Raw genomic sequence first — 10,553 nt, forward strand, 5'->3', positions numbered from 1 at the left:
TTGTAACAATCTTCGAGACAATCAAAGAAATCAGCCTTATATTTTGATTTTTTGTGTGACATTACTCGTTTGTGTAAGGCTTATATTTATAAGATATATGACTTTTTATATGAATAAGACAAATGATAGTGTAAGACTTCTACTATTCTCAAACACAATACTTACCACTATGATTTCATTCATCATATTCATAACAACATAATGGTAAGTAATGTAGTAAGTGGAGTCTATTTTAAGTGGTAGTAAATGAGATTTATTTGAGTGGTAAGTCAAGGCTAACAAACTGGTAAGTAGAGTCTTCTTGACTAGTAAGTATGATTGAATAAAATGGTAAGCCAAGAGTAATGAAGTAGTAAGTGGAGTTTATTTGAGTGGTAGTAAGTAAGGTTTATTTGAATAGTAAGTGAAATGTAAAAAGTTATATGACTTATATTTATAAGGCAATGTTTACTAATTGTTCTTATGCTACTTACCATTCATCAACACAATAATTACCATTATGATTTTATTCACCATGTTCGTAACAAAATAATGGTTTTCCACGAACACATAAACTATTTGGCAAATAGTTTGCAAAGTCATCATCACTATCATCAAAGAAGTCTGAAATGTCTGGATCAGAAACTAGCAATGGATCTTCAATGATTGTTGTGATAGCATTGTCACAATCAAAATGAGATTTTTTCTTGGCATATTCAATGTAATGAAATCTATCCAATCTTCGTTGCATCTGTGTATTCTCTCTCTGTAGCCTTGATATGACTGTTGCATCATCGCATGATTTGTCTCTGCATAGTTCAGCTGAACGTGCCCTTGGAACCCGTAGCCCATGCCATCAACAATATATCTCAAGTTCACAACGTTTTTCGAAGAGGTCTTGCCATTGTAAGTTGTTTCTGTCAACATTGACCCCGTGTGGTGGATGATCATATGCATGACCAACAATTACGTGACCCACATCTGATTGCCATGGATCATGCATGAAAAGAGGTTTATTATGGAAGTGACGTTTGGTTCCATACCATGTCTTTCCTAATGGATCAGTATAGGAACCTATTGTTAGAGGTGTTTGAAAATCATCATCACTACCATGACTAAATGTAGAGCTAGATGATGCAATATTTTCAGATTTTCGTTTAGGCATTTTGAATACTTAGGCTTGTAGTGAAGTGTGATGTATACAAGTGAGGTTAAATAAGGGTGTCACATGTGATCTATTAGTATTACTTTAATCATTGTTAATAGTCACATGTGAATAGTCATATGTACTAATGTCATGTCAATCATGTTCAATCATTTGAATGGTCAATAGTCATATGTACTAGTGTCATGATCAATCATTTTCAGTAGTCACTTGTGAATTATATGAGTCACATGTGAATAGTCAAAGAGTAATAAAGTAGTGAGTGAAATTTGTTTGAGTAGTGGCAAGTGAGGCTTATTTGAGTGGTAAGTGTGATTCAAATAAACTAGTAAGTATGATTGAATAAAATGGTAAGCAAAGAGTAATAAAGCAGTAAGTGGAGTTTATTTGAGTAGTAGTAAGTGAGACTTATTTGAGTGATAAGTTAAGTCTAATAAACTAGTAAGCAGAGAGTCTTTTTAACTAGTAAGTAAGATTGAATAAACTGGTAAGAAAAGAGTAATAAAGTAGTAAGTGGAGTTTATTTGAGTGGTAGTAAGTGAGACTTATTTGAGTAGTAAGCTAAGTCTAATAAACTGATAAGTAGAGTCTTTTTAACTAGTAAGTATGATTGAATAAAATGGTAAGCAAAGAGTAATAAAGTAGTAAGTGAAATTTATTTGAGTGGTAGTAAGTGAGGCTTATTTGAGTGGTAAGTTAAGTCTAATAAACTAGTAAGTAGAATCTTTTTAACTAGTAAGTATGATTGAATAAAATGGCGAGCAAAGAGTAATAAAGTAGTAAGTGGAATTTATTTGAGTGGTAGTAAGTGGGACTTATTTGAGTGATAAGTTAAGTCTAATAAACTAGTAAGTAAAGTCTTTTTAACTAGTAAGTAAGATTGAATAAAATGGTAAGCAAAGAGTAATAAAGTACTAAGTGGAGTTTATTTGAGTGGTAGTAAGTGAGACTTATTTGAGTAGTAAAGTTAAGTCTAATAAACTAGTAAGTAGAGTCTTTTTAACTAGTAAGTATGATTGAATAAAATGATAAGCAAAGAGTAATAAAGTAGTAAGTGAAATTTATTTGAGTCGTAGTAAGTGAGACTTATTTGAGTGGTAAGTTAAGTCTAATAAACTAGTAAGTAGAGTCTTTTTAACAAGCATGATTGAATAAAATAGTAAGCAAAGAGAAATAAAGTAGTAAGTGGAGTTTATTTTAGTGGTAGTAAGTGAGGCTTATTTGAGTGGTAAGTTAAGTCTAATAAACTAGTAAGTAGAGTCTTTTTAACTAGTAAGTATGGTTGAATAAAATGGTAAGTAAAGAATAATAAAATAGTAAGTGGAGTCATTGAAGTATAATAAAGTGGTAAGTCATAATTAATTCAAATCCTGCCCATGTACAATCCAAATCCAAATTACTAAAAAATGAAAAAAATCATACGACTAAAATCCATTTGCTCTATATCCTCCCCAAAACAAATTCAGTTGAAATTCACATAATTCAAGTATGAACATGCAACAACATCAATGATACATGACAATTATCTACCACAAGCCAAGTCTATCACTCTTGATCCAATTTTATTGTTTGCATCTCGAACTAAGCCCAGTGCTAATCTTTGTCTAGCATCCCACGAGTCAAATTGAAGCAAACAAGCTTCGGAATCAATAAATTGCACCAATTCAAAATACTTGATGACGTGCATTCCACAATCATAGCCATTACTTTGTTGTGGAAGTCATTCAAGTGTTCTAATGGGAAACTCAGTGATTTTATTTGTATATGCATTCTTGTACTGAATTCCCAATAAGTCATGTAATACTTCAACTTGTTATTTGCATAACTAATTAGTAGGAAAACATACAATACAAAATACAAATAACAACATTATATAAGGATGTATACCACTTTTTTCACTTGAGTTGGCCGAGTTCTACTTCTTCTTGATATGTACGGATCAAGGATATATACCACTTGTTGTCGCATGTATACCACACACATATACCAATGTTCACCCGTATCATTAATTGGAATGTACACCTATATTAAATCAATAATCAGCACTATCATATTCATTAACATATTAAACAAAAATAAAGTGAGATAATAACAAATCAATACCCTTTCACATGATTCAATTTTTCCTGTGTACCGTTTTGTTCCAAAATAGGACTTGAGCATGTTTGCCTTATGAACCTTGTGGTGCAAAATATGTTGCTACAACTCGTAAAAATTAGTATAAATATCAATAACACAAGCTTAGTATAGATAAACATGATATGCTACGTAGTCAAATGCTTTCAATTATAAAATGCATAAGTAAATTACCGAAAAATATGTAGGTAGATACCACGCTGGATATTTCGCATCTGGGATACAATCTTTTTGCTTCAATGTAAATTGCAAAGCAACTAAAGTGATTATCTAAGAAATAATAACTCATCAATAAATGCAATTATCTTGTACAATATAAATTCATTTGTGCAACGGTTTACTACTTGTCCATCAAGCCAACAACCACGATCTAATGTCCATATGTTTTTGCGCGTTCCATGTTGAATATCAAAGTTAATAAGAATTTCACTATCATATTAATTAAGTGATACATGTCAATGTGACAACATAAACACATGAAACATAAAAGAAAATATTTCTTGAAAGAAATAGAACCTTTCTAATTTACTACGATGAAACAAATAGTTTTTTATCAATTTATCCTCAACTGAAAGCGGTGGCAAATCAAATCATTTCATGGGAGTTGGCATACTCAACAACTCAGAAATCTGTTTTTAACTAATAATTAATAACATTTTCATAAAGTATGTAATTGAATATTCTCCTAAAAATGAGTTTCTATAAGAAAACATAAGTATACCTTTATCGAATGTTGTTCAGGAAACACAACAACTTGTTTATTTTTCATTGTAGCTTCCTGTTTAACATAAATCAGTCGGTGACTAAGTTCATTTGTAATGAATTATTCTTAAAAAAATTGTTATGTGTACAAATATTATTTATTACCTTTTGTCCATATTTAGGCAACATGTCAAGTTGTTTGCTTGTTATATTATATTTCTGCATAACACAAATAAATCAATAACTACTTTCAATTCTAACGACAAAACAAAACAAAACAAATAATAATAATAATAATAATAATAATAATAATAATGTATCTTACCTTGCCAAGTTCAACATCATAGGGTGAAAGTATATGTTTGCTTTTTTTTTCGTTTGCTTTCCCTCCTAAGCTTCATATGATAATGCAAAACTATTGAAGACTCGGCACCATCATCTACCGGAATTGACCTTTTTAAAATCACTTTTGGTAACTTTGGTGGTAGTAGCTCATGTTCACTAAAAAGGGAGGCAAATGGAGATACGGACGATGTGAACTGATCACATAATGGAGTCTTAGGCAATCCCTCATTTTCTTGTTTGAGTTGTTTATCCATAGGAAACTTATGATCTTGGAAAGCATAAGGTGGGGGACTCCATTTGTCATCCACGATATCTTTATTTTTCAATTGACAATCGATATCATGAGAGTGTTTCTCCTTTTCAATAGCCCATGACTCATTAGCTACCTTTGCAATTGCTATCAAAATCTCTTCTTTGGCAGATTCTATTGATTGAATGACACCAACGACTAAGTTATTCAAGTCTCCTCTCAAATCTTTCACTTCTTTTTCAACATTATTTAGTCATGCATCCATGTTTGGCTCTACACTCACATCATTATCTTCAACAATAAAACCAACCTATTAAGAAAATAATAACAAACATGTTAAACGAATTCTTTAATTACAACACGCATACAAATTAAATTACATAACACATAAGATTACCGTCTTGTTGTTTTATTGAAGTTTTTCCAACATGGAGATTCTCTTTTTAATCATCTCATCTGTCCAATATACTAAACGAGGTGCTTGTCTACTTGCACATGGACTAACAAAATCCACAGTAGGTGTCACATGCTCAACGTAGAATAACTACATGATATGGTTATGTAATGATTAGTAAGTTCAAGAATGCATTAAATAGACAATCATTTGTTTACCATGATTTAGAAACATACCATGAGAAAAAACAAGCAACCTCGAATTCCTCGTTGTCCCTTTCCTTCTTCTTTGTCCTTGTACTTTTGCACACCATCGACTAAAAAGTCTAAGACAAGTTTTGACCAATTTAACTTATGTAAAGCAGACATATCTTTCAAGGAATGGAGAAAATAACGATTTATTGACAACTCCGATGTAGGGCACAAAAGAGAACCTAGAATGTACAATACAAACCTTCCCTTAAAATCATCCTCGTTTACTTGCATATTAGACAACTCATTCCTTAAAGAACTCAATAAAATAGAACCACACTTCTTAACACCATACATGTTCGACAACTCTTCAATATCAGTGTGGTCCCCATTTACGTTTATAATTGATTCCTCACAAGAAAGTCCTAATATGTGGCTTACATCAAATGGTGTTATAATTATTCTTTTACCATGAACGAATAAACACCGAGATGTATGATCAAAACAACCAACCAACCATTCACAGAGTTGTCGTGGCAATCTCGTGCATTTAAGCTCTAATAAACCTCCAAAGCCAATTGATTTGATAGCTTCTTTTTGTAATGGTTGAAGCAATTGTATTAACTCATAAACTGACTTCAAGCTGTCCGAGTTGTCATGATTAGCTAAACACAATAACAACAAATACATTAGACCAAATTTAAATTCCAAAACATACTATGAAAATTTAATCCTATATTAAAATACTACAATTAAAACATATTAGTAATATCATTAATTTTTTATAGTGTTCTTTCATTGTATTCTATAAATATTGTGTATGTATGTATATTCTTTTAAGATTACTCACCCAAGTCCCAGTTATTCACTAATAGGACAATTAATCAAGCCTACATATCCCTCCATTCTATAAACAAAAACAATAATAGAAATGGGGCCATCATGGGCTATCTTGCTTTAATTAAAATAAAAAAAACAAAAAAAAAAAGTAAAAAAAAAAAAAAAAACAAACAAACAAAACAAAAAAAATCAAAAATGGGACCACATGAACTATATTGCTTTTAAAAATAAATGTAACAAAGCATATGGTCACATATACACAATCTCCAAAGCAAACCGGTAATATATATGTGACCATCATTGACTATCTTACTTCAAAAAAATAATAGAAATGAGACTAAAAAAAGAAAAAAAACCACAAATGGAGCCACCATAGATTATCTTACTTTTAAAAATATAGACAACAAAGCATGAGATAATACAAAAAACTCAACCATTTATTGTCTAGCAAATAGTGTTAAAGTCCCCATTACCCACCAATGGAACAATTTGTTAACCATTGATGTCCCTCCATTCCAAAAACAAACAAAGTGTATAAATGATAAAGAAAAAGAAAAGAAAAAGACAGAAAGAACATAAAAATTACAAATGGGACCACTATTACTTTAAAAAAAAATAAGTAACAAAGCATATGTGACAACACAAAATTCATACCCACAAACAAACAAACTCCAAAACATATTAGACAACCATATACCTAGTATTCTAGAAAGATTTGGGGATTGAGAGAAAAAAATGCTACCTCCAACCACATACTAAAAATCCAAAAAAATGCCATACAAAAATAATTTAAAAACAAAAACAATCAATATATAAAAAAACAAAAACAATGTCTCTCTTGTAGAAAGCTATAAAGTAGTATGAGAAGCAAAAAATTGACGTCAAATTAACTAGATTTCTTCATCAATAAGGAGAATTAATTATATGAAAATGAAAATTTTACTTGTAAAAACAGAGGACATCATCAGCCCATATGAAGCCTTTGCTGAGTTACTTTCATGGATAAGACAAATGAACAAGGCTGTAGCAAACTAGGCTAGCAGTGGCACTTTTAACATACTACATGAAAAAGATAGTGAACAATACCAGATCCATGAGAACAAACTGGGAACCATCTTTATAATTTAAAAATCTTTTAATTTTCACAAATTGCTTTTTAATTTATAGTTGCTTTAGTCTAAATGGAACTAAAAATAAAAAGAGAATTTTAGCAATTTTCTTTGTGTTTACTGGGTCTATTTATTTATTTATTTATTTATTGCATTTCAGATTTGGAAGGCTTTTTGACTAAAACTTCCTAAGAGATAATAAAAAATATAAAAAATTGCACGAATATAAAAAAAAAAAATTCCACTGAAAATTTTGTGTTAAAAAAGTTATTATTGTATAACATAACTAAACCAATTCATTCATATTTAGTTGGGAGCAATAGGATGAATTCCTTCTTGTCAAACAATGTTGTAATTTATATTGCAAAACAATATCAGGTGGTAAGATATAACTCCTATGAACACATGAAGTCAATGATACATACACTGTTTCCCTCTAATTCAGCCCCCGAATCCCCTATGGATAATTGCATTTCTCTTGAAGGCGACAACAATTCAAGTTTTGGTAACAATCCAACTGTTGGTAATAATCCAATCGGTGAGGGTAGTGTCTCTGCAAGAAGTAGGAAATCTGCAAAAGAATTGCTTCGGAAAAGTGAAGCTGTTCAAGTTGAAGTCCACAGATATAACAATTTGTTGGAAACATTTAACCAACACTTTGTTAAGAAGGAAATAAAAAAAAGCTAAAAGAGAAGAAAAAAGAATTCAAGCATTGTTGGAGATGAAAGAACCAGAGATAAAAAAGGAAGAATATTTGCAGGAGATAAGAGAACATGAGATAAAAAAGGAAGACTGTTTGATGATGACTATGGACATTTCTCGTTTGGACCCTCAGACGAAAACATATTACATAATGCGCAAAAATGAGATTTTCGCCAAGTGGTCGGCACATGTCAGCAACCCAAATTACTATTTTTCCCTACCATTCTAATAAATAATTACAGGAGAATGTATTTTTTAATTTTGTAATGTCATTTTTTTCAATGTAATTTTGAGTATTTTATATTTAAATTTACGGGTGAATTATATATATTTTTTTTGGAAAATTTTCAATTTTTTTTTTCATTTTTTATATTTGTCTAGTCGGGTAAAATGTAAATATATAATTTTTTTTACAAACAGTTGAAAAAAGGTCACAAAAGACAAAAAAATAAACCAAAAAAAATCACTAAAAAACATATATCCATATAACACCTACAAACTTAAATGAAAAGTTAGTTAAGATTTGTCAAAATAGCATGTGACCATTGGAGCGCCATTGCTATAATTTGACAAAATAATACTATTCATTGTCAAATTATAACAATGAAAATGTTATTTTAACAAACACTATTGGAGATACTCTAAGAAATTATATTCATAAATAACGATGGTAAAAAACTTTCTTTTTGTTATTATTGTATTTATACCTCCTATGTGAGTTGGGGAAAAAAAAAAATTAGATGGATAATAAAATACAGATTTTACTCTTTACACAGTAAAATCCAAACGTGTGTTAAATATGTGCTTAATTTCTATTTTAATCACCTTTTTTTATTGTTGAAATATCTCATTTAGGTCAAGTTTGGCATATTACAAAAAAATTAAAAAGTTAAAAAATTACTTAAAAAGTTAAAAAGTTAACACTATTCACTAAAAGTCAATAATTACGGCTGCACAACTCTCAATCTTAATTTTTCCTTACAAATCAATTTTTACAATTTTTTATTACACATTTTTTCATAAAAAGTCAAAAAGTTAACCTAAACATCCATATTTTTTTCCTCAATTTTTTAATCTAAAAAGACAAAAAGTACACTTATTTAAGACATCCCAAACAACCCCTTAAACTACAAAGCAAAGTCTAATGGCATGCAATTATTAAATTGTTGCATGTATATTAGTTAACAAAACTAAGCCCCGTTTCACATGAGCATTTTTTGAGGTTGGGAGTTAATTTAATCACAAAAAAAAAAAAAAAAAATAAGTTAAAAAATTAATAAGATAAAATGTCGCATATAAATCATAATTATTTTATTTTTTTCTCTTACAAAAGTCAAAAAAACTAAAAAATTCAACTCAAATAAACTTTTTAGCCCCAAGCTAAACACTTAAAAAGCTAAAAAATCAATTCAATTCCCAAAAAAAAACCTAAGAAAGGGATTTAAAAGTTCATAAATCACACATCTCCATTAAACTAGTCAGAATTTTGTTATATTTTGATTTAAAAATTTATTTTTTTCTATTTTAGCTATACACTTTTTTAAATATATTGTCCAACAAACTCACTATTCTTTTTTTATATATATTATTTTTATTAATTTTAATTGGAAAATTTGATAAAAACCCCTTCATTGGGCCATTCTTTAGTGAAAATGACAGTCCATAAATTTTTCTTTCATAAACCCCCCACCTAGGGCTCATATAGGGGTGTGTGTCGTGCGGTTTGGGTGATTTGAGAGTAAAATTATAAATTGAACGGTGGATTAATGGATTGACGGATTGACAAATTGCGGCTTGAGAGATTTTGGACGGATTGAAGAGTATTCTAACTAATTATCAAGCATTTGCATAATATATAACACTAATTTGCATAATCTTTTTCATATATATAACACAAATTAATTTTATATAATATTTTTCATATATATAACTACTAATTTGAAATAAATTTCACATATTAAATTTCTCTCACATTCATTTTTACTTTGATATTTCATTATAGGTTAAAAAATATATATGTATTAACTATAGCGGATCGAAACAGTTTTGAAAGCGGATTATAAATTTTAAAATTTAAACTGCGGTTAGCAGATAGAACAGTGTGGATTAATGCAGATCAATATAGTTTTAGCAGATGGGGTGATATTTTACACCGCCCTAAGCCCATACTTGATGGAGTACACAAAAACATTTTCTTATTTCTTTTTAGATAATCTTGCCCTTTCATATATAAGAGAGAGAGAGAGAAAGAGAGAGTAGAAGAAGTTATTGACGAAGGTGTTCATGCCGAGCAACCAGTGAGTTGTATTGATTTGAGCTAAGCTTGAGATGTCCATTGGAAAGCTCCAATTTGGGAATACCCTCAAGCATTTTCAATACTTTACTCCTGAGATTATCATTAGAAGGATTTAAAATTGTCTTCATCATTGAACATTATTTTCTGATCGGCAAAACCAGTTCTTCAACATATCTAGCAAAGTTGATATATTAACAATGAGTTCATGAAAGTATTGGAAATCGTTTTGGTTTGCATAAGATGACCCATCTTGCTTTCGTTGGAACAATCTTCAATAAAAAATCTCAACTCTGCAAAACTATACACAATTCTTTCCGGACTCTAGTTCGTTCATTTAGTATGAATTCTATTTTTTGTAATAATAAAATTTTACTTTGGTTAACGACCATAGACTTTGATTGTTGATCTGCTTAACGACAGAAAATTTTACTCTGAATAACGTTG

The sequence above is a fragment of the Camellia sinensis genome, chromosome 7 (assembly GCF_055761805.1).
Source record: "Camellia sinensis isolate YWXY chromosome 7, ASM5576180v1, whole genome shotgun sequence".
NCBI lineage: Eukaryota > Viridiplantae > Streptophyta > Magnoliopsida > Ericales > Theaceae > Camellia > Camellia sinensis.